The sequence below is a fragment of the Leucopleurus acutus genome (assembly GCF_964270905.1).
Source record: "Leucopleurus acutus genome assembly, chromosome: 21".
NCBI lineage: Eukaryota > Metazoa > Chordata > Mammalia > Artiodactyla > Delphinidae > Leucopleurus > Leucopleurus acutus.
This window is the reverse complement of record NC_139163.1, coordinates 21,882,090-21,903,565: the sequence shown is the minus strand read 5'-3', so window position 1 is coordinate 21,903,565 and position 21,476 is coordinate 21,882,090. Positions and strand designations below refer to the sequence as shown.

The following is a 21,476-nucleotide window of genomic DNA, read 5'->3' as shown; positions in this document are numbered from 1 at the left end:
AAAAGCCAACATTAAGTTATTTAAAAATTAATATACTTTTTAAAAGGGCAGCTTCAGTTTTACAGAAAAATTGAGCAGGAAGTCCAGAGAATTCCATGTGTCCCTTCTCCCCTCCCCAGTTTCCCTCTTAACATCTTGCATTAGTGCAGTAGGTTTGTTACAACTGATCAGTCAATATAACTACATTATTATTAACTGAGTCATAGTTTACATTAAGGTTCATTCTTTGCATTGCACTGTTCTGTGGGTTTTGACAAATGAATGTCATGTATGGATCATTACAGTAGCATACAGAATAGTTCCACTGTCCTAAACACCCCTGTGCTCCACATATCCATCCCTCTCCCAACCCCTGGCAACTGCTGATCTTTTGTGTCACTATAGTCTGGCCTTTCCCAGAATGTCATATAGTTGGAATTATATGGTATGTAGCCTTTCCAGAGTGGCTTCTTTCACTTAGCAGTGTGCATTTAGGGTTCTTCCATGTCTTTCACGACTTGACAGTTTTGGTTTTTTTTCAATCACTGAATAATATTCCATTGTATGGATATTCTATAGTTTGTTTATCCATTCATCTATCGAGGGACGTCTTGGTTGTTTCTGATTTTTGACAATTAGTTATCACCCCTTTTTAGTATCTGTAATTAAGAGCTTACAAATCAGAAGTCATCTTAATACCAGTGTTTATTAGTCAAACATGATTATCAATGACATTCTGCATCCAAACACATTTGGACACTATGATGTCACTCTTACATTGTTCTAACACCTCTTCTGCCTTCTGTTCTTGCACAGATCAGGTACACAAAGAAATATTTTTAGAAGTTTAATTATTATAAAAATTATATCTTTTATATTGAAATACATCAACTATACTTCAATTTTTAAGTCTCAAGCACAAGAAAAAAAGCAAACAAAAAAAAACCCCAAATTAAAAAAAAGGATACCCACTTCAGGTGAACATTCTTTTTCAAATATGGAATATATAAAGTGAGAAGCAAGTACTCACTCCCACACTGGTCCCCAGCCCCATTCCCGCTCCCCAAAGGTAACCACTGTTAACATTTTTATATGTATCTTTCTAACTACTTCCTCTTCATATACAAGCATTCCTGTATATTATCTTTTTTTTTTTTTTGGTAACAAAATATATATTTTGTGTGTGTATATATATGTGTGTAAATGATTTCTAAAGAAGGTGTCCTGCTTTTGTTTTTGAGAAAGTGCATTTGAAAATATAGTCAAATGGAACACATTTTAAATCCTCCTTTTGGCATCTTCAATAGGATAGAGACTTTTGATTCCCTTTCTCCAAAATGTTACCCTGTTCCATGGTCCCTAGAGCTACACTAAGTGAGCAATACACTGATACCACTCCTGAGCAGGAGAGAGTTTGGAAGTTGGGCTTATTCATCTCACTCCCAACTGCAGATTCCTAGATCAGCCATCATTTATCTTCTCTTATTCTCACTACATTCTTGGTGATGTCACCCCTTCCCCAAGAAGCGACTTGTCTCTTCCCTGGTAACCAAAGTTCCACTCAGAGTTTCTCATATAGTTTTAGCACAATAAATTCTTTTATGGGGGGTAACTTTTAATTTCCCCATGTACTAATAGCATAAAGGCTGTTTTTGTTTTTGTTCTAAGCCTATGCACTTCCCTCAGGTATCTATCCTACCAAGCACATCTGCAATTCTTTGGAAAATGGGAATAGAAAATAATAAAAGTTCCTAAACTCCAGGAGGGGAAATAATAACCATAGGAGGGGCTCAAAGGGTAACCAAATATTCATCATTTCCATATAGAAGGCCCAGTTGCAGAAACCACTCCCTCTTATAAACCATTGCTTTTGCAGTGATCATTTACAATTGAAACATCTTTTTGTAGAATAAAATATGAGTGTTTTTACATTGGGTCTTTGGATCTCTCAGAGGATGTTTTATTCTTTCAAAAGCTGTCTTGAGTACTCAGGTTTGAACATCATGTCTTATTAAACTGTGTTGGGAAAAGGATCTCCTCTCAGTGGGTGCTCTCAGTAAATGAATGAGCCCCTGCATTGGCACTGGGGTTGGTTCCATTGACAGAGCCTTTTCACAGAGTCAGCTGCACTCTGTAAGTCTGGTGGATGAGCAAAACCATAGTTCAGTGAGAGGCCACCTTACATAAGAAATTCCTGCCTGAGAAATTCCATTCAGTTCTTGTGTGTCTGTTTCAGTAGGCTCTTGAACATCAACTAAATAAAAAAGTGGAAACCAGAGAGGAAAGAAGCCAAACAATGGGCATCAGGAAATATAAACTATCCAGGGAGTTAATGGTAAGGGAAGAATGATGGGTTTCATATGATACATATGGAATATTAATATTTCATTTATCTAAGTTGTATAGATAAATGTGTATAATTAGGAGAGATTGGGGTCATCTTTTTTTTTCCCCCAATCATCTAGCACTGTTACCAGCAAATGGTCACATTTGTTCTGTTTCTAACCACTACATGTGTAATACAAGGAACTGAGGTGGAAGAAAATACTACAATGGCTCTTCTATTTGTAAAATCCCTAAGCCCACATGTGCCACAAAAATTAGGGCATATGTAAGTGGTGGGGTGACAGAACAGTAAAGTCAACCCAGTGCATAATCACATGGTCTTGTTATGTTCCTAAATTCCTAAAATCAAGTAGGTTAGAGGGGACTATTTTCCAGGGCCAAGTCTCCGGTAGATAAATTACTAAACACCATGAATTACTTGGCCAAATGCCTATATCACTGTTTAGATTATGCTTTGATACAATAGTTAAACAAACAATTTGGTCACTGAACAGCCCATTTGTAAGTACATGCGGGTTATTCATTGGTATGGAAGGTACTCTGCGACCCTGAGATTCTAGGATACTTTTGTATATTTCCAGGATGTCCACCCACTTGGTACAAACTGTCCGAAGGGGACAACTAGCCAACTGCTCTTCCAATGAGCTCCGTGTACCACAGCAATTCAGTCTAACAAGTAAGAGTAACCTGAAGATTTGTTGCTACTTCTTAGTTTGAAATATCTTCAGGTTCAAGAGCTCTAGCCCTTCTGTATTCACATCAGGTTACATGAACAAAATCAAACACCTCCCCTTAGTTAAACAGGTCAACAGCCTGCTACAACCAAATGCATGTTAAAATTTTTGTGTCCATTGGAAGGACACAGACCAATAGGTAAATTCCTAATTTTATTTTACTTCTTAGGCTTTTTTTTTTTTTGGTCTGGAGAGAAAATTGATTGAAAAAGTTTTGCTTTGGGGTTTTTCTTTTGCTATTTATATCCATGAAGTCAATTTTATATATCTTATTATGGCAATAAGCTCTTATTCATAAAATGCTATGTTGTATTTTTCTATGTGAGCATTTACTTATTTGATTTGTTATTTACCATTCCATTGTCCATCAGATGTGACACATACCATCCTAACTGAATTCCGGTAACATCTCTGATGATATTTAAACCACTTGTTTATTAAGCAATTTTAAAGGCACGTTGTTCGCTTTAAAATTCTATACAATCATCTGATCATTTTCCTTTCAATGTGGCTAATAAAAATACAGGAAGGGGGGCTTCCCTGGTGGCGCAGTGATTGAGAGTCCGCCTGCCGATGCAGGGGACACGGGTTCGTGCCCCGGTCCGGGAGGATCCCACATGCCGCGGAGCGGCTGGGCCCGTGAGCCATGGCCGCTGAGCCTGCGCGTCCGGAGCCTGTGCTCTGCAACGGGAGAGGCCACAACAGTGAGAGGCCGGCGTACCGCAAAAAAAAAAAAAAAAAAAAAAAAAAAAATGCAGGAAGGGGTTAGATATTTACAGAAAGTATCTCAAGTAATCGGGAACAATTGGTGCTTTCACATTTGCACACTTCCCTTTGGAGGGAAGGTAATAAAACCCCAAGTAATTACAGTCACATAGCCCTCCAGCTGTGTCATTCTGAGCACATAAATCACATCTTGTCAATATGACATCAGTCAAATGGGCCAAATAACAGTAATATATCTGAATTCTGTAGAATTATTAATAGAGTAAGAACAAGTAAATCTGAAATCTGAAAGGGTTCTATCCGGAATAGAATCTGTTTTCATAAAAGGAAGTGAGAATTCGAACAATGACAGAAAGAGTTTATTTCTTGCCATCCACCCTCCAGGTTGTCAGAGAAGTCTTGTTAGATGTGCCTTAAGAGGATGCGGAGGAAGACCCTCCTATGTCCCTGTATCTCTGTCCACATTGTGTGTAATATCCTCCATGTCATCCTAATGTCAGACAGAGACAGCCTTTTCTGGACCTTATGGATTCTGAAGTCCAATTTGTGACTCTGACAATACCTCTATGCTGAGAGAATGTAGCTGTCTAGTTTATCTACCGTTGCAGAAACAGACGCAATGCACAGTATACACACCTCTAGCACTCATTTGTCTGAATTCGACTTGTAATAAGTATGGAACAGGAAAGCCACGCTTTCTTTCTAAAGTGCTTCAGAACATGTGGCAGTGGCTACCCCTTACATAAGTCAGCGTGTTTCTATCTATTTTCAAACATTGGTGGTCCCTAAGCCTTTCTGTCTTATACTTTTTGTGAAGTGGATGTATTCAGGAAGACATTATGGGATTAAAAAAAAAGCCTCATCGTTCATTCATTTATTCATACACTTATTTGATAAAAAATAATTACCAGACTCCTACCATATGCCGGGCGCTCTTGTAGACACCGAGGATGCAGAGGTGAGCGATACCCTCACCGGTTTTGGTAGCAGTTGGGCATCCATCCAAGACGTTTCCTATAATGTGTGTGAAAAGAAGCATCGCTCCCACCGCCTTCCAGATATTCCCGCTTTACCCCGAAGTGGAGAGGAGGTTCTCAGGGTGACGTGTCCCTAGGCGCCCGGGGTGAGCGACGGGCCCAGGAGTGGAAGCGGGGCTGCGGCCGCCCGCGGCGGGAGCCCCCAAGTCCGGGCACCCGCTTTCCGGGCGGGGCGAGGCGGCGCGCTCCGCTCCAGGCCGCGCCCTCCGCCGGGGCCTCCCGCGGGCGCTCGCGCCCACGCCAGGGGCAGCGCGCGTTTCCTCAGAAGGTGGGAACTCAGCTGAGAAGCCGTCCCCCGCCGCGCGCCGGCACCCCGCTCCCCCTTCCCGCTCCCCGGTACCCCCACCTCCCGCCCCGAGTGACTGAGGGCCGAGAGGCCCCGCCCCCACCGCCCGGAGTGGACCCGGTGCCCGCGGAGCCCGAACTCCCGGCTGGGGCGTCTCTTCCCTCCGCTGGCGCTGAGCAGCCGACCCCGCCCACGGCCTTCACGCCGCCCTGGGGATGGACCCGGCGGGCGGAAGCCCAGTCCGCCCTCGGGGCCGCGCGTCAGGTAAGAGGGTATGGGCCCTGTACCCGTCCCGGGCTGCGGCGCGAGACCAACCTTTGAGGCGCAGGCGTTCTCCCAGAGCCGCAGCTGATGTGTAGGAAGAGCTGCGCGCGGCGTCTTAGTCCGGGGAACTTTGGCCCTTCGTCTCGCCCCTGCCCTCCGCTCGGCTTGCTCGGCCCGGCGTGGGTGGGGAGGGGCCGACTTGCGCGTCCTGAGGGGAATCGGGGGCGGGGAGGCGCAGGGTCCCGGCTGGGGTGGCAGCGCCCGTCGTCCTGACGGCGGGGAAGGGCCGAGGGAGGGCTGTGCTGGGTTCCGGGGCTGGACCCGCCGCCGTGGGACTCAGCCTCTCCGCCTCCTCTAACCTCCCCTTCCCCGCCCTTACAGTAGGTTCCAATAATATTTAATTGGCTCTCGGGTTTAAAACTCATCCATAGGCTCGCAGGTCCCTTGATTCAGTCAAGTTCCTCTCCGCTCCTTCCTCGGTTAGAGAAAGTGCCGGGGGGGAGGGGACTGGAGGGACCCCTGAAGCGCTGGCCTGAGCCGACTGAAGAGGCCGGGACCCGCGCCGTCACAGACGCCAGAGGACCCTTAGGGCGGAGTCCAGGGGCACAGGAGGTGGTCCGAGCCGCGTCGAGTGAGTATTGATCACCGTCGAGTGAGGAGCGGGCTGACCCCTGAGAAGCACTGTGAGGAAGATGCGTTCCTCATCCCCTCGAAGGAAGTGGGTAGCCTTTAAGGCTCTAGTTCCCCCACGCACACCCCACCCCCCGACCTCCAGGCCCGAGTGGCCCCTGGCGGCCGTGCAAGCCTGGCTTTCAGTCCCAGAACTTGCCAAGCTCCAGGAAGAGTCCGGGCTGCAGAGGTGGCCCCTGGGGGCTAGAGCTTAAGAAGTGCTGCACACCCCCGGGGGGTGGGCGGGTCCCGGAGGTGGAGGGAGGAAGGGTGGACGGAGTAGTGGGGCGGGGTAGGGAGGGGTGAGTGCCCTGGGAGACTTTGAGAAATACCCCCCGCACCCCCGCCCCTGCGACGGATCCGTTGATGCCGTAGGATTCCGGCGCCTTTTGGGAAGAGGTGCCTCTGCTTCTTTACTGCTGTGTTCAGAACGATGCAAAACCAACTCTTCATCCTCTTGCTGCTTTGCCAGGAGTTTTAAAGCACTGCTGTATTCTTGGCTCACTTGGTTCTTGGTTCCCCAAATAGCAGTTTTGAGCTGTCCAAGGTATTTATAAGTGTTCTCCTTAAACTGAGACTGAACCCTACTCTTCTGGAAAAACTACCCTAACTTCAGAGGAGATATTCTTTTCTGCCCATTTCTTCCTTCTGCTGCCCTCTTAACAATCCCTGTTCTCAAAGGTGTTTGTGTTTCAATTTTTGCTTTATGTGGAAACAACCTTCCCCCTGCACCCCCCAAAAAACTTTCCTAGAACATAGGTGTTTCAAACCCATGACAGTGTTTTGTAGTTAGTATACACTGGTTAAACTGAATAGCAATCCCCCCAAGAGCCAGAGGCTAGCAACAACTTTACTACTTATTTTATTTGATGCCCTTCAAGTTTAGGAAGGTCCCATTTTTATTACCCAGCAGATAAGACAGAGCCCTGGATGGCTGTGGCTGTGATTAGGTAACTTCTGATGTTTTCATTTCCCTTACTGAGCTGCTGCTTCTAGATTAAATTCGTTTTATTGCCTGTTCTTTTTTTTTTTTTTTTCCGGTTCGCGGGCCTCTCACTGTTGTAGCCTCTCCCGTTACGGAGCACAGGCTCTGGACGCGCAGGCTCAGCGGCCATGGCTCACGGGCCCAGCCGCTCCGCGGCATGTGGGATCTTCCCGGACCGGGGCACGAACCTGTGTCCCCTGCATCGGCAGGCGGACTCTCAACCACTGCGCCACCAGGGAAGCCCCTGCCTGTTCATTTTTAAAGAAAGACTGACAAAGTCACTCTAATAGATCAGGGGGTCTGAGCTCAGAGTAGGTCAAAGGTGCTCACATGTAGGGAGGTGGATAAAAATAGCAGGAGGGGACTTCCCGGGACTTCCGGGACTTCCCTGGTGGCGCAGTGGTTAAGAATCCGCCTGCCAATGCAGGGGACACGGGTTTGAGCCCTGGTCCGGGAAGATTCCACATGCCGCGGAGCAACTAAGCCCGTGCGCCACAACTACTGAGCCTGTGCTCTAGAGCCCGCGAGCCACTACTGCTGAGCCCACGCGCCATAACTACTGAAGCCTGAGTGCCTAGAGCTCGTGCCCTGCAACAAGAGAAACCACTGCAATGAGAAACCCATGCACCCCAACGAAGAGTAGCCCCTGCTCTCTGCAACTAGAGAAAAGCCTGCGCGCAGCAACAAAGACCCAACGCAGCCAAAAATAAATAAATAAATAAATTTATTTTTTAAAAAAATAGCAGGAAGGTTAGCAAGTACAGCCAGGTCACCTGTGTTAATTGTGCACACTAATAAGGCCAGAATCTCCTCATTTATCTCTGGTGGGAAGTTCTGATGGTTTCACGGGATCAAACTGAAACTGCATCAAAACTGAGTGGAACTATCCATCCCCAGTAGGAGTGGCTGTTGTATCCTGGATAGTTTTTAATTGGTCGGAGAGGAGGAGCTTGCCTGCAGTGGAACCAAAGGTCTGCTCACGTGTCAGCATGTGAAAGCGCTCATGGACATTAACCCTATACCGTTCCTGTGAGCGCTCAGTTTCATATTTATTCTTCCAGACACACTCCCAGCATCATTTATTGGGAGCAGGAGCCGATGGGGTCCAGTGTGCTTCCCAGCGTAAGACAGACACTTTCCTTGAGCTTCTAAATATTTATTTAAAAATAGTTGCTCTGAGGTTTGTGAGTTGTTTTTCAGTTGTGCTTAAAAGACTTCCTATTTATTTCCAGGTCTCTGGTAGCAACATGGCATTTTGCTTGAATCATTGGTTTGTCTTAAGGAGACCTTGCTTTGGGAGATTTTGATTAAAAAGTGCCTTTTACTACAGGGTTTCTTGATCTGGATGTAGACTTCTGATTTTAAAATACTGCATTTCAGTTAGTAGGAAGCAAAGATATTATCTGTTTCCAGAAAAGTTTCATGTAGTATTCCAGAAAATAGAGGCTTTGATTCATCCCATCATCAGATGATTGGAGTCCATCATAGTGTCTGAACAGATTTAGATTATATTGACTAGAAGGAATAATCACAGAGAAAAATAAAGGGTTACTTGGAATCTTTATTCTCATCTGCATTTGAGTCTTTTGCAACCCAACTGAATGTATTTATATGATTTGCACCATGCATTTCTCTGTCTTCTCTTCACAAGTTCCCTGAAATGTAACACTCTGGACCTTTACCACCACCTTTATTTACATAAAGAAAGGATTTTTCCATTTAGAGATAAACATGTTGGAGGTGGGTAGTTAATATTGTGTATAATCAATGTCCCACATTTTCAGAGGGGCCTCAATCCAGAACAAAGAATGAGAAGAGGACTCTGATGGTAGCTGCCCCACTGATTGGGAGAAGGTCTCTATACCAGTTGGGAAAGTCACTGCATGAGTCTTTGTATTTTTTAATCAGATATATGATCAGAGGATCTGTACTGCATGCATTTTGAAGAGAAAAGGGGCTGAATTTGTTCTCTATATTTACTTTTTCCATGTTTGTCACGTTAATATTTAAAAAACAACAAACAAAAACCCCTTTGTATCCCTGCAGTAACCCATATTGCCTTGGCAACAGTAGCTAGCCCAGTGGAGTCACAAAATATCAAGACAGAAAATTTTAAACGCACCTAAAATGTCAGATGGTTCAAGATCATCCTGTAATGCATTGGAACTGACCTTCCAGCATGTAATACAGTTGCTTTTAACTGCCTTTCTCCTGATTGAATGTAGATGGGAAAGACAGATTACAGAACTTAAATTCTTTTTAGGATGTTCTAAAATTTTATGGTTTTTCTTTTGAGGGAAGCATTCTTTGAAAATTAAGGGGGGTGGAATTACAAATCCTTTCTTTGAGTGAGGTGTTCTTATGGAGATTGGTGATAAGTCCAAAATCAAGCTCAATCAATGGGTCAGGCAAGATGTGCTCTCTTTTTTATGCTATTTGAAATAGACAATATATAGTAGAACCTCAATTAGCATTAAACTCTGGATATCTGCTAAAACTGTGACTGCAGAATAAAAACATAGTAATGCCTATATATACTTGAAGTCTTTTCTGTACTAGAAATCTCATTTATGTGGGAGCTTTCTGTTTAGTGTATGAACTACTAAATATATACAAAGTATAGTATATGTTTTCCTTAAGTTAGCAAATGCTGCGAAGTCCTGCATAGACTTCATGACCCAACTATAGGACATTTTGGAGTAATGCTTTCATCTCTTTTTTTCTTCCTCTCATTTTAAAATCTCAATATATTTTTCTGTATTGTTGTATTGATTTATTTTTGTTTGCTGCTACAAACTCCTTTATTTTTTTTTTGGACTGAAGAGAGGAAAAAAACTAATAACTGGATAAACCTATCTTTCTCTTCCTTCCCCAGAGAAAAGAGCTGAAATGTTAGCCCAGATTATTGGCTCTGAAAGAGCCAGAAAACTCTTTGAACTGAAGTGACCTTCTCATTTCAGAGGTCAGAGTTCAACCTTCTTATTTCAGCCCTGAGAAAATGGAAGCCAAAGTTTATGTGATTAGATACTAGTTGATGACAACATCTGTGTCCTTGATTATTCAAAACACTTTTGCCAATTGGGTATCAGGTGTCTAGAAAGGGAGGCAGCTGTAGGTGGAATTTCATATGGTGTTACAGACGGTGTTACAGACTAATGATGCCAATTGAAATTATTTATGTTGTTAATCATTAATAATAAACATTGCATCGTATCATGAGCATTTTATCCTTTAGTAAAGTCAAGCTGCCACTCATCTACATTTCTACTGTCAGATTCCCAAAACAAAAATCTCTTAGTTATTCTACTTTTTGCTAATTACAAAGTTAACATTTTTTAGCAGAAGACTTCTTGTTTCTCAAAATGGAGGGTTAGGTTAGTTGAATCCCGTTAAAAAAAATTGAAAAGTTGAAAAGATTTGACAAGTGGGACTCTCTGGCTAGTTTTTTGGATAAAAGACTGTTTTCAGAGTAATATTTGGAAGGGTTGGTGGGAGCAGGGAGTCAAAACTGCCTATGCCACAGGGGAATTGAAGACAGCACCCAGCTGACCAAGGTTGTTAACCCTGCTCGGGTAGGAGGGATGGAGGTCAAGTCCAGCAGGGAAGGCAGTTCTGGAAGACTTTCCCTATAGCCTTTAACCCCAAAGTGCAACGGCATCAGCGTGAGTTAAGTGGAACTAAATACGCCCTTCTGCATCACAACCACAAGAGACTAGAAAATGCTACTTGGAAGTGAGCAGAACAGGAGGAAGAAGGAAAAGAAAATAATCCCGTAGAAAATTGGCCACAGACCAGTCCTCACAGGCATTTGCATTTGGGGCACATACAATCTGAGGGAGCCAGAAAGTCAAGCCTTAAATTTGGTTTGACTTGGTTTCCAAGTAATGGAGTTTCCAAGAGTCTAACCGGCAAATGCAAAATGCAGAGGAGGAAGCATATTCATCTCAGGCCGCAGGAAAACCTCACAGGCAGTTTTCAAGGTCAGTAGCAAATGCCCACTTATAGGTAACCAAGCTCACAAGAAAACAAGACAATAGGAGGGAGAATCAGCCAAAAACAGGACAGCAGGAAGAGGTTGTGTAGACTGCTGCTATCAGAATTCTCAGGCTCAGATTATAAAGCCACTTTGCTTACTGGGTTTAAAAAAATAAATGACAATATTGGAAATGTTTGCAGGAAACAGAAAGCTACAGAAATAAGACAGATTGGTTAAGGAACCAAACAGAATTTATATATATTTATTATAAACTCTGTATGTATTTGTTATAAATTATATATATATGGACATCTTTGGCAGCAGATTGGTTACTAGAATACAGCAGAAGATTAGTGAACTAAAAATAACTCAGAATATATATCATCAAGAATTTACAACAGGGAGTCAAAAATATGAACAACAGAGGAAAGAAACCTAGAAGAGACAGAAGTTTGAACACGTTTTTAAAAATAGACATTCTTTAACAATAAGAATTCTTAAAAGAAAATGACTATAATATCATCACACCTAAATATTTATAATAATTCCTTAATACTTTCAAATATCTATTCCATCTAACATACATTTGATCAAAATCCCAGAAGGCAAGGAAAGAGATAATAGGGGAGATTCAATATTTAAAGAAATAGTGACAAACTTTTCTAGTGCTAATAGAAATACTATTCCCTGACTCACTGGCAAGTTAATACCAAGAAGGATCATTTTAAAATCCACACCTACATTCAGCAGAGTAAAACTGAAGAAAACTAAAAATAGAGGGGTGAGGGGGAGAGGGAAGAAGAATAGCCAGAGAAAAAGTCAGATTAGCTTTGAAGAAAGGACAGTTGGACTTGTTGATTTTTTAAAATAAATTTATTTATTGTATTTATTTATTTTTGGCTGCGTTGGGTCTTTCGTTGCTGTGCTCCGGCGTTCTCTAGTTGTGGCAAGAGGAGGCTACTCTTCTTTGTGGCGCGCGGGCTTCTCATTGCAGTGGCTTCCCTTGTTGTGGAGCATGGGCTGTAGGCACGCAGGCTTCAGTAGTTGTGGCATGTGGGCTTCAGTAGTTGTGGCTCGCGGGGTCTAGAGCACAGGCTCAGCAGTTGTGGCGCACAGGCTTAGTTGCTCCGCGGCATGTGGGATCTTCCCGGACCAGGGCTCAAACCCGTGTCCCCTGAATTGGCAGGTGGATTCTTAACTACTGCGCCACCAGGGAAGCCCCGGACTTGTTGATTTCTGAACAGCCACAATGGTAGCCAGGAACCAGTGGTATGATCTCTTCAATATGTTAATAGAAAATAGTTGCCAGTGAAAAATCCTGCATCATCAAAAGTGACCTTTGAGATGCAAAGTCATGTGCATTTTGTAATCCTAAAGTCTTGTATTTTATAAGATTCTGTAAGTGCAGTGAGCCGCACAATTAAGGACAAAAGCATGTGACTTGAATCGCTGCCTAATAAGTCTTTACATCCTTGTACTATCTTATTTCCACCTTTCTCCCCATCAAATTATCACCACTATCAGTTATCTAACATTAATTTCTCCACTGACACAATTTTCCTCTATGATTTAAAAAATTAGTTTTGTTTAAATTTATCATCAACAGGGCATGGAATCAAGATAAAAGGATACTTTGGAGAATATGGCCCCATTCATACTTTCTCATCCATGTGCTTTTTAAAAACAGAAAATAACTAGATTTTGTGTTTACAAGAGTATTGCAGAAGATGTGCTATCAAATATACTAATTGCTAGAGCTTTTGGGGGAAGCAATATGGCAGTATGTCTTGAGAACCTCAAGTGTTCACTTCCTTTGGCCTGCTGATTCCATGAGTGTGGAATCTATCCAAGAGAAGATGGAATACACACTACACACCCGGTACACACAGCATCACAGTACAGAAAAGTCATTTTGCAAAAGATACACATCAAATTATATTTATAATAATGAAAAATTGGAAGTAACTTACAAGTCCAACAATTTAGGGAACAGCTTAAAATTTTTGATTCAGTCATACAATGGAAATTTTGTAGCTTTTTAAAAATGATGTCTAATGATATAGTAATAGAAGAAAATACATATGGTCCAATATTAAGAGGAAAAAGCAAGATACAAAGTTGTTTCTACAATATGATTTTCTACATTAAAAGATTTGAGAGAAACCTATACAAATGCTACATTGGTCCCTCTTGGGTAATAATATCATAGATGATTTTTCTCCCTCTTCCTTAGTCTTTTTTATACTTTCTAAAATACAACAAATATATATTATTTTAATAATCAGAAAATTATTTAAAAATCTAATTAGTATCTCTTAAGCTGGGTGAGGAGACTCAGGTGTTCATTTTGTCATTTATTTTTATTCCTACATATGTCTATCATACTTACGTAATATAACAATTAACAAAGCAAAATATAAATAGATGACTTGTAGAGGTAGGATATAACCATATATAATGTTACTTAAAAGTCAGGAATCAGGGCTTCCCTGATGGCGCAGTGGTTGAGAGTCCGCCTGCCGATGCAGGGGACACGTGTTCGTGACCCAGTCCGGGAAGATCCCACATGCCACGGAGCGGCTGGGCCCGTGAGCCATGGCCGCTGAGCCTGCGCATCTGGAGCCTGTGCTCCGCAACGGGAGAGGCCACAACAGTGAGAGGCCCGCGTACCATAAAAAAAAAAAAGTCAGGAATCAAAAGATGTTGTGTCCCCTGTCTGGGCATTCACAGAGACTATATAACTCACTAATAGTAAACATCAAAGAAAGTAAAATGGACGATAAAGAAATGTGTTATTTATGAACTAAATATTAATAACCCCAAATTTGTTTACATGTCAAATTGAGTACATCCAAATTGTCTATTTAAATAAAAATAATCTTTTGCTACATCCCAGCAGTCAATAACAATAGAAGAAAAAGTTTATCTCATCTAGCTGTTAGAGAAATATGTCTTCTTTAGAATAAAACTTCCACAGATTATAATTTCAATGTTATTGAAATTATACAGCCACACAGATAGATATATATATATTTTATACATATATATATAACATATATATATATATTATACACACTTATCAAGAATTTAGAATAGGGAGTCAAAAATATAGAAAATACAAAGTAGAAGACCTGAAAGATACACTGAGGCCTAACGTACACTTTTAAATAACACATTATTTAGAATATATAAATATATCCTAACTTATCGTAAATTATATAATTCCAAAATTATGCAAAGGTCACTTGAATGAACATGACGGTATGACTGTGACTTGAACATTACCTGGCTAGCAGGTCCCTGAGAGGGTCAAGGGCAGGAAAGAGATTTTGTTAAAAGCAGATTCCTAGCCATGTAGATTTCTTCTGTTTTCTCCTCCTCCTGTTCCTGCGCTGTATTCATTATCACTAAGAGTCATCCTGGTCTCTCCTTCATCTCCCACAGCCAGTTACCAAGTCCTGCTGATTTTACTTTGTAAACATTTCTCAAATATGCCGCCTCTTCCTTACCCTGCTCTCATTGCCCTGTGGAGGTCCCATTCTCTACCTGGAATATGGCCTTAGCCTCATGACGGGTCTCCCTGCCGGCTTCACACACCTGCTGGAGAGATTCCTATGAGATACATATCTGTTGGCATTGTTTCCAGGCGTCATTCAATTCCACAAATACTTTTTAAGCACCATTTAAGTACCAAGCACTGTTTTAGGCACTGAACACACCAGTGAACAAGATGGATCAAGTTCCTACACTCAAGGAACTTAAATTCTAATAGGAATAAATAATTCAGAGACATGCTTGGATGTTCTTTCTAAGACCTGGCCTCTCCTGCCTTCCTTCACCCATCAAATGCTGGCATTTCTGCCCATGGTTTACGTTTGGGTAGTATTCAGCTTTTTGTGGTTCAGCTTAGGAATCATTTCCCCCCTGAGAACCTTTATGAGCTTCATACTGGGCTAAGTGGTCCTTTTCTGTGCCTCATAGCACCATGTGTATAACTTTATTACAGCACATCCCACATTTCATTAAAATATGTGTTTGTCTCCTTCATGAGGTAAGCATTTGAGGAAGGAAATTATGGCTTAATCATTTTTGTAATTCCAATGGTCAGTGCAAATGAAGGTAGAAAAGATGGGAAGCAGGATTAATAGGTTAAAAAAAAGTTGGAGTGATACTGGTTTAACATATCTAGTCTGATGGAGGAAGGAAGGCTTCCTTGGCTGGGACAGTAAAATATTGTGAGAAAGAAAGGTTGGGGCAAAAAGAGAAGATCTTGCTTGTGGTCATATGTGGCACTTCCTCAACACTGGTTTGTTTATGAATGTGGATGTAACATGAGTGTGGCCTTTGCTGTTAACACAGGAGGCTGCTTGTTCTAAATAGACAATTCTCTGCAAAGGACTAAATCAAACCACTTTATTGTTCCTGTGACCCTTGTCACTTGCCTCCCAGGTCTTTTGGTCCCTGTGGAAGTCATGGGAACAAGGAATCCGGATACTTTGATCTGGTCATGGAGAAATATAACCCCCATGAAAATAAGGATGAGATGCTCCTGTCCAAGTTTATATCTTTTCTTACCTTGTACTATTAGTTAAACTATTTAGCTACTAAGCCCCTTAGTAAGTAATTAGGAAGCATTAAGTTATTAAGCAGGAGCAGCATAGAGCCAGTAGTGATTATCCTCAATCCCTAAATGGAGAGCAAATACAAACAGGAGTTATTTTAGTGAATGGAGAAAATAGGTAGAGCATCTAGCCACAATCACTAGTTAAGCCATTAACAAAGAAGATCACTCTCCCTAGGCAGGGTGACATTGAATGCCAGAAATGAACTGAATCAAATAAGCGTTAACAGCACAGCCAAAAAGCCACAGTGCAATCCTAAGATGGGGTGCAAGGCAGGATCCATCTCAGTTATCCTGTTCTAAGTAGTAACAGAAAAACCCAATGCAAGCATGTTTAATCAGTAGAGAGGATTTATGGGACCATGAAAAGGAAGATTCCTAGGTAAGGAAGTGAACTAATCAGGAGAGATTAACACTGTAACTGATAACTTTAAAATTCTGGTGATTTCAGGACTTCCCTCGTGGTCCAGTGGGTAAGACTCCGTGCTCCCAGTGCAGGGCGCCCAGGTTCGATCCCTGATCGGGGAACTAGATCCCACATGCTGCAACGAAGATCCTGCATGCCACAACTAAGACTCAGCACAGCCTAAATAAATAAAAATAAAATATTTTTTTAAATTCTGGTGATTTCACACAATGTAAATTTGTTTCTCCATGCAGTTCGGTCCAGTGTTCCCGGTCAAGCAACCGTCCTGAGATGCTGTCCTCCAAATGGTTACACAGGCTCTCTCCATTGTGGTTCTCCACTCAGCCAGCAGATGGGGAAAGAAAAAGGAAGATCACTAGAGAAGAGGCAGGCTTGAAAGGGGAGACATCGATTTGGTCCACATTCCATTGGCTAGAACTCAGTCATATGGCCAAGGAGGCTGGAAAATGTAGTGAGCTGTGTGCCCAGGAAAAAAAGGAAACACTAGCAAATATTTAACTAGTTTTTGCCAGCTGCAATGGGAGCTAAATGTTTTCTGGCTTATTTCCAATGAAAATAGAGTGCCTCAGTCCCTGTATTCTAAGAAAGACACTGAGATTCACCTTGAGTCACAGGCACATCCCTGAACAGATGAACTGACCAGGGGACCGCAATGGGCTGATGGCCTCAAGCCCACCAGAGTCCACCTGTTGAACGAGAGGTGGGGTCGGCTTTCCCTGAAATGTCTGGACTGCACGGGAAAGAGGTAAATATCACAGAGATAATGTAAGTACTATTAGGAAGTAGGAACAGATTAGTGAACTAACAATGTCCACCTAAGGTCCTCATCCTAGAAAAATGGAATATCAAAAAGATGACGAGATAACTCAAGGATCTGGAGAAAACCATGGGCGAGACATGTGACCTGGTTATTGAAACTTGTGCCTGCCAGGCACTCAGGCGCTGGGAATGAAGCAAGAGCCCTGTTCCTGGCAAACCTGCGTAAAGCTGAGAAAGTAGCAAGGAACAATAACTCTGTCCTTTAAACTGAGCACCTGCCTTTGGGTCCCTTAGATTCTCCTGGATCTGGGGGCATCACTAAATCCCTGAAGTCGAGAGGTCCCAGTTTAGGTTAGAAGGCTACAGAGGCTGGAAGTAAGAGAAATTGCTAGGCTTAATATTCCAATGTCATTCATTCCATGAATGATGTAGAGATTTATTCAAGGAAATGAGCATACACATTTTCTCATTAAAAGGACCAAAACTCCATGCATTTTTCTGGGTGATAGGTTTTGAACCTATTGTTTCTTCAGCTGGTACTTTCAGTCCATTTATTGTTTCCAGAGAATGTCTCTAATCACAAATGAACTGTCTTTTGGCCCAGCTAAAGTCGATGTATTCGCCATCCATTCTCTCATATAAGAATATAAAGAGAACTTTATTTCTAGGTTCCACACTCCTTGATCTTGTGAAATTCTTATTCATTTTTAATATTCTTTGTTTTTCAGATTCACAGCAGCTAAATGTACTCAGGACTCTCCGATTACCACTGTCTTTCCAATTTGGGACTTGGCTGTCATCAATCCAGGGAAAGATATTCAGGAAACTTTCCCTTTAAGGTTAGAAGTGCTTTGAAATCTAGAGCATATTCCTGAAACACCATCGTGTTTCCTGAACAGACCTGTTCAGTGAAGTTTCTCACCCTTCACTACAAGCCCTAAGTGGTGACAGCCCAGTGGGGGCGTGGGGAGAGAGAGAGAGGATGTACAGAAGAGGGACAGGCATTCAGAGACAGAATACTGGTGCTTTGGTCTCTGTCGCCCCACTCCAGCCAGGGGGCGCTTCAGAGTAGAGATCACCATCTTTTAACCCTGTCAAACCTGGACACTACACATGTGTGCTCAGAGCAAGGCACCAATTCAACAAACATTTTATTTAGGGCTTATCATATTCCAGGCTCTGTTGTTAGGGAAAGCATCCCCCAGTGAGAGGATCAACATATGGAAATAATTTAAATATCTATCTATCTATCTAATGACTATTAGAAAAACCACAGAATTATCTTAAAAGATGAGCTAGAATCATATGTATTGACAGGGAAGGATACTCGAGACTTATGTTGAGGGGAAAAAGTTTACTAACAGTCTGTATAGTATGGTCCCTGTTTTGATTGTTTTTAAAGTATAGATAAATGATCAGAGTTGGATTTATGGCAAGGCTAAGGCTCAGAAGCTCTCACTTGCAGAGATCTTGTTCAAAACTCTGAACTTAATTTTGTATTTTTCATAAAGAGGGTCTCCAAAAAAGCATAAGTATGAGGTCAAAATCTGAATCATTCCCTGATATTTATATTCATGACCAACTTTATGGCCAACCGTGGTTATCTCAGGCAGTTGGAATGCAGAGACTTTCTCTTTTCTATCATCCCAAAGAATGCCTCCTGAAATTCCTTTATAGCCATCCCTTCTCTCACCCATAACCCCTGGCCAGCCCTCCCTGTGTTTCTACACCTATCTCTGAGTGAGATAACTCATGGGCTTTGTAAACAGAAGTCCATTATTCAAACAGTAGATACTATCTCTACCCTATGTCCCAGCCAACCTATGGGACACCCTCTCTCATCATCTTCCTCCAAGTTCTGCTTTTCCCTGTTTCCCAGTGACCAGTATCATGACCTTCCACTTCATTCCCTTTAACCAATATTCCCTTAATCTCATATTGTCTGTTTCTCTCCCACTCTGCTCATTTTCTGACAAAAAGCAAAGACCAAAAATTACATATATGTGTTTCTAGGACAGAGACTTTATTTCTCACTAGTGATAAAAATTTTCTAGCACAATAAATATGCCTAAAATCTACTTAAAACTTAAGACAAATAAAAATAGCTAGTAAAGTCCATAAAACCAACAGCAGTACTTTAATTAGATTATGGTGCTTTTTTGCATATGTTTTCCTTATGTGGTAATGTTTGGTGCCCAGAGAGGCTTAGGGCTATTTACTGCTGTCTAAAATTGGCTTTTTGGACCAGCTACACTTCCTTAAGCATCTTCACATTTTTTTAATTTTGCATTACAAATCAAAAATGCTACATTCAGCCAGTAGTTCAGTGCAATTAGTAGACTGTGAACTATTTGATCATCGTGGAATCAGTGCAGTAATTATCTGTGATTAAACTTAATTTACATGAATTGAATATGCAAGAAATATAATTTAACTGTACCCTGTATTAGTTCAAAGTAAGTTCAACTGCATATAATAGTTAGCTGCTTTCTCTTGCAAAGGGATTTTACAAATTCTAGGCAGTTTGGGGTTGCCGTGGCCAGGTGTCCCAAATTCTTTAAGAACTCAATCTCCTTCTGGCTGTCAGCTCTTATAATCTCTAAAGTGTGGGCCTGGTATTCATGGTCTAGGAAGGTAACTGGCTCTCCAGCCATCTCATCTATGTTCCAGGCTGGCAACAGATGAGGAAGAATAAACACATAAACACTTAATAAGGAGACTTCACCCAGAAATGCTGCACAGTATTCTCACACCTCTATGGCAAATACCCCAACATCTGACTCAGTGAACTGTTCATGAGAATAGGAAATGTCATCTTTTAACTGGACTGCAATGCACCAACTAAAAATTTGGGATCTCTTACTAAAGGAAAAGGGGAGATTAGGTTGAGTGAAGAAATTTGCATTCCCTGCCACGGTCTTAACATAAATAATATCATGATGATTTAAAGATGTTATATCTCTTCATAATACTTTGAATTCTGTTAAAAGATAAAGCACATAAAAACCTTAATAAAAAAAGTAAAACCTAGTTCAATCAGTATAGTGAATCATCAGAATTTAAATAGATTCATAGTGTCAGCAGTGCACAGATGGGCTGCATTTGAGCAGAGGTTGCTTGGAAGGATGCAGAATACTCAGGAAGCAACCACTTCTTTTCCCTGTCATTGGGAAACGGGTAAAAGCAGAACTTGGAGGAAGATGATGAGAGAGGGTGTCTTATGGGCTGGCTGGGACATAGGGTAGAGATGGTATCTACTCTTTGAACAGTTGTGGTCATGAAGATCTGGAAAGTGCATATCAGATCTGCGTGTTTGACTGTGGAATTCAGTGCTGGAGGACAGAAAGAAGCAGAAGGTAAGGTTCCTGTCCCAAAAGGCGTTTCCATTTAGGCTGGGAAACAAGTTCAATAAATCCTTCAACTTTCCATGTATTCAGTATACAAGAGCTCTCAATACAGTGATAGAAGACAATCCACAAGTCGGTGTGTGATTTTTTTTTTCCAGTCAAATGCATAGACGATCGGTGCTGTAAGTGATTGCATGTGTTCTGCTGATGAGGCAGTAAGAGTGTAACTAAAGGAGGAAGAGGTTTGAAAAGGAGTGGGTAAGGAAATCCAGACTGCAGATTGGGGAGTTAACATTTATTGAGCTCCGCTCTGTGTCAGGCACTTTGTCAGGTGCTTTATGTAATCTGTGGGATAATTACTGTTATTCCATTTTTCAGATGAGGAGTCTGAGGCTCACATCAGTAATTTCTTGCGGTTGAGCAGCCAGCCAGGAGAGAGAGCAGAATTTGAATGCGGGTCTGTCCCAAAATATATGCTGTTTCCATTACAGAATTCCACCCCAGATAGGAGTTGGGGTGGGATAGTGTTGTATAAATGTGTTGTCATCCAAGCCTCACTAGCTGGGAGGTTCTGGATGAGGTCACATGTATATATTCAGATTTCACTAGCTCAAAGTCTGTATCACTCATTTAAGAATTCTGATTTTCACCCAGTGAATCCATCTGCACTACTACCCGCATTGGCCTCTTCCATCTGGGAAAACTCGCCCTCACTGACCTTGACTGCTCCATGCAGAACCCCCCCACCCCACCATGATTCTCTCGGTCCTGAGAGTTTAGCAGTTTTTTTACTGTCAGAAGCCACAGTGATTCCATGACATAGCAGGGTTGATTGATTCACTCGAATATTTATCAGGGGCTCTGTGAGATGGAGAGGTGAGCTAGAGCTCTGAACCTGGCTCTGACACAGAGGCAGGTGTTGGTTTAGTGAGAGGAGGCCGACAATAAGCATGATAATTGCTAATTGTGGTAAATGCTATTAAGAAAATAAACGGAGCAATGCGATAGGAAATAATGACAGGCAGTGGGAGGGTGTTAGGGCTTCGAAGGAGACAGCCATTTCTTTTCATAAAGCCAGTTTATTTTTTTTTTTAACTCCTTGGAGCAATCATTCATATCAGGGTAGCTGGGCCAATATAAAATGAAGCAGCAGTTATGATGCCTTCCCTGGAGCCATCATTCCCCTCTAAATCCCACGCACAGTGCAGAATCCTACCAACCTCTCCTTCGTCCCTCCAGTGGTTCTGAAACTTGGCTAAGTTATCAGAATCACTGGGAGATCTTTCAGAATACCTGGGCTCTGCCTTTAGAGACTAGAGT

General features: G+C 42.0%; 1 long non-coding RNA gene across 1 annotated transcript; it reads left to right on the top strand.

The window, feature by feature from the left end:
• The first annotated feature begins 5,317 nt into the window (after nt 1-5,317).
• LOC309977649 lies at nt 5,318-20,707 on the top strand. Its single transcript, XR_014327085.1, has 3 exons — nt 5,318-5,372; nt 16,284-16,795; nt 17,538-20,707. It is a non-coding gene; the product is annotated as an uncharacterized lncRNA (long non-coding RNA).
• The last annotated feature ends 769 nt before the right edge of the window (nt 20,708-21,476 follow it).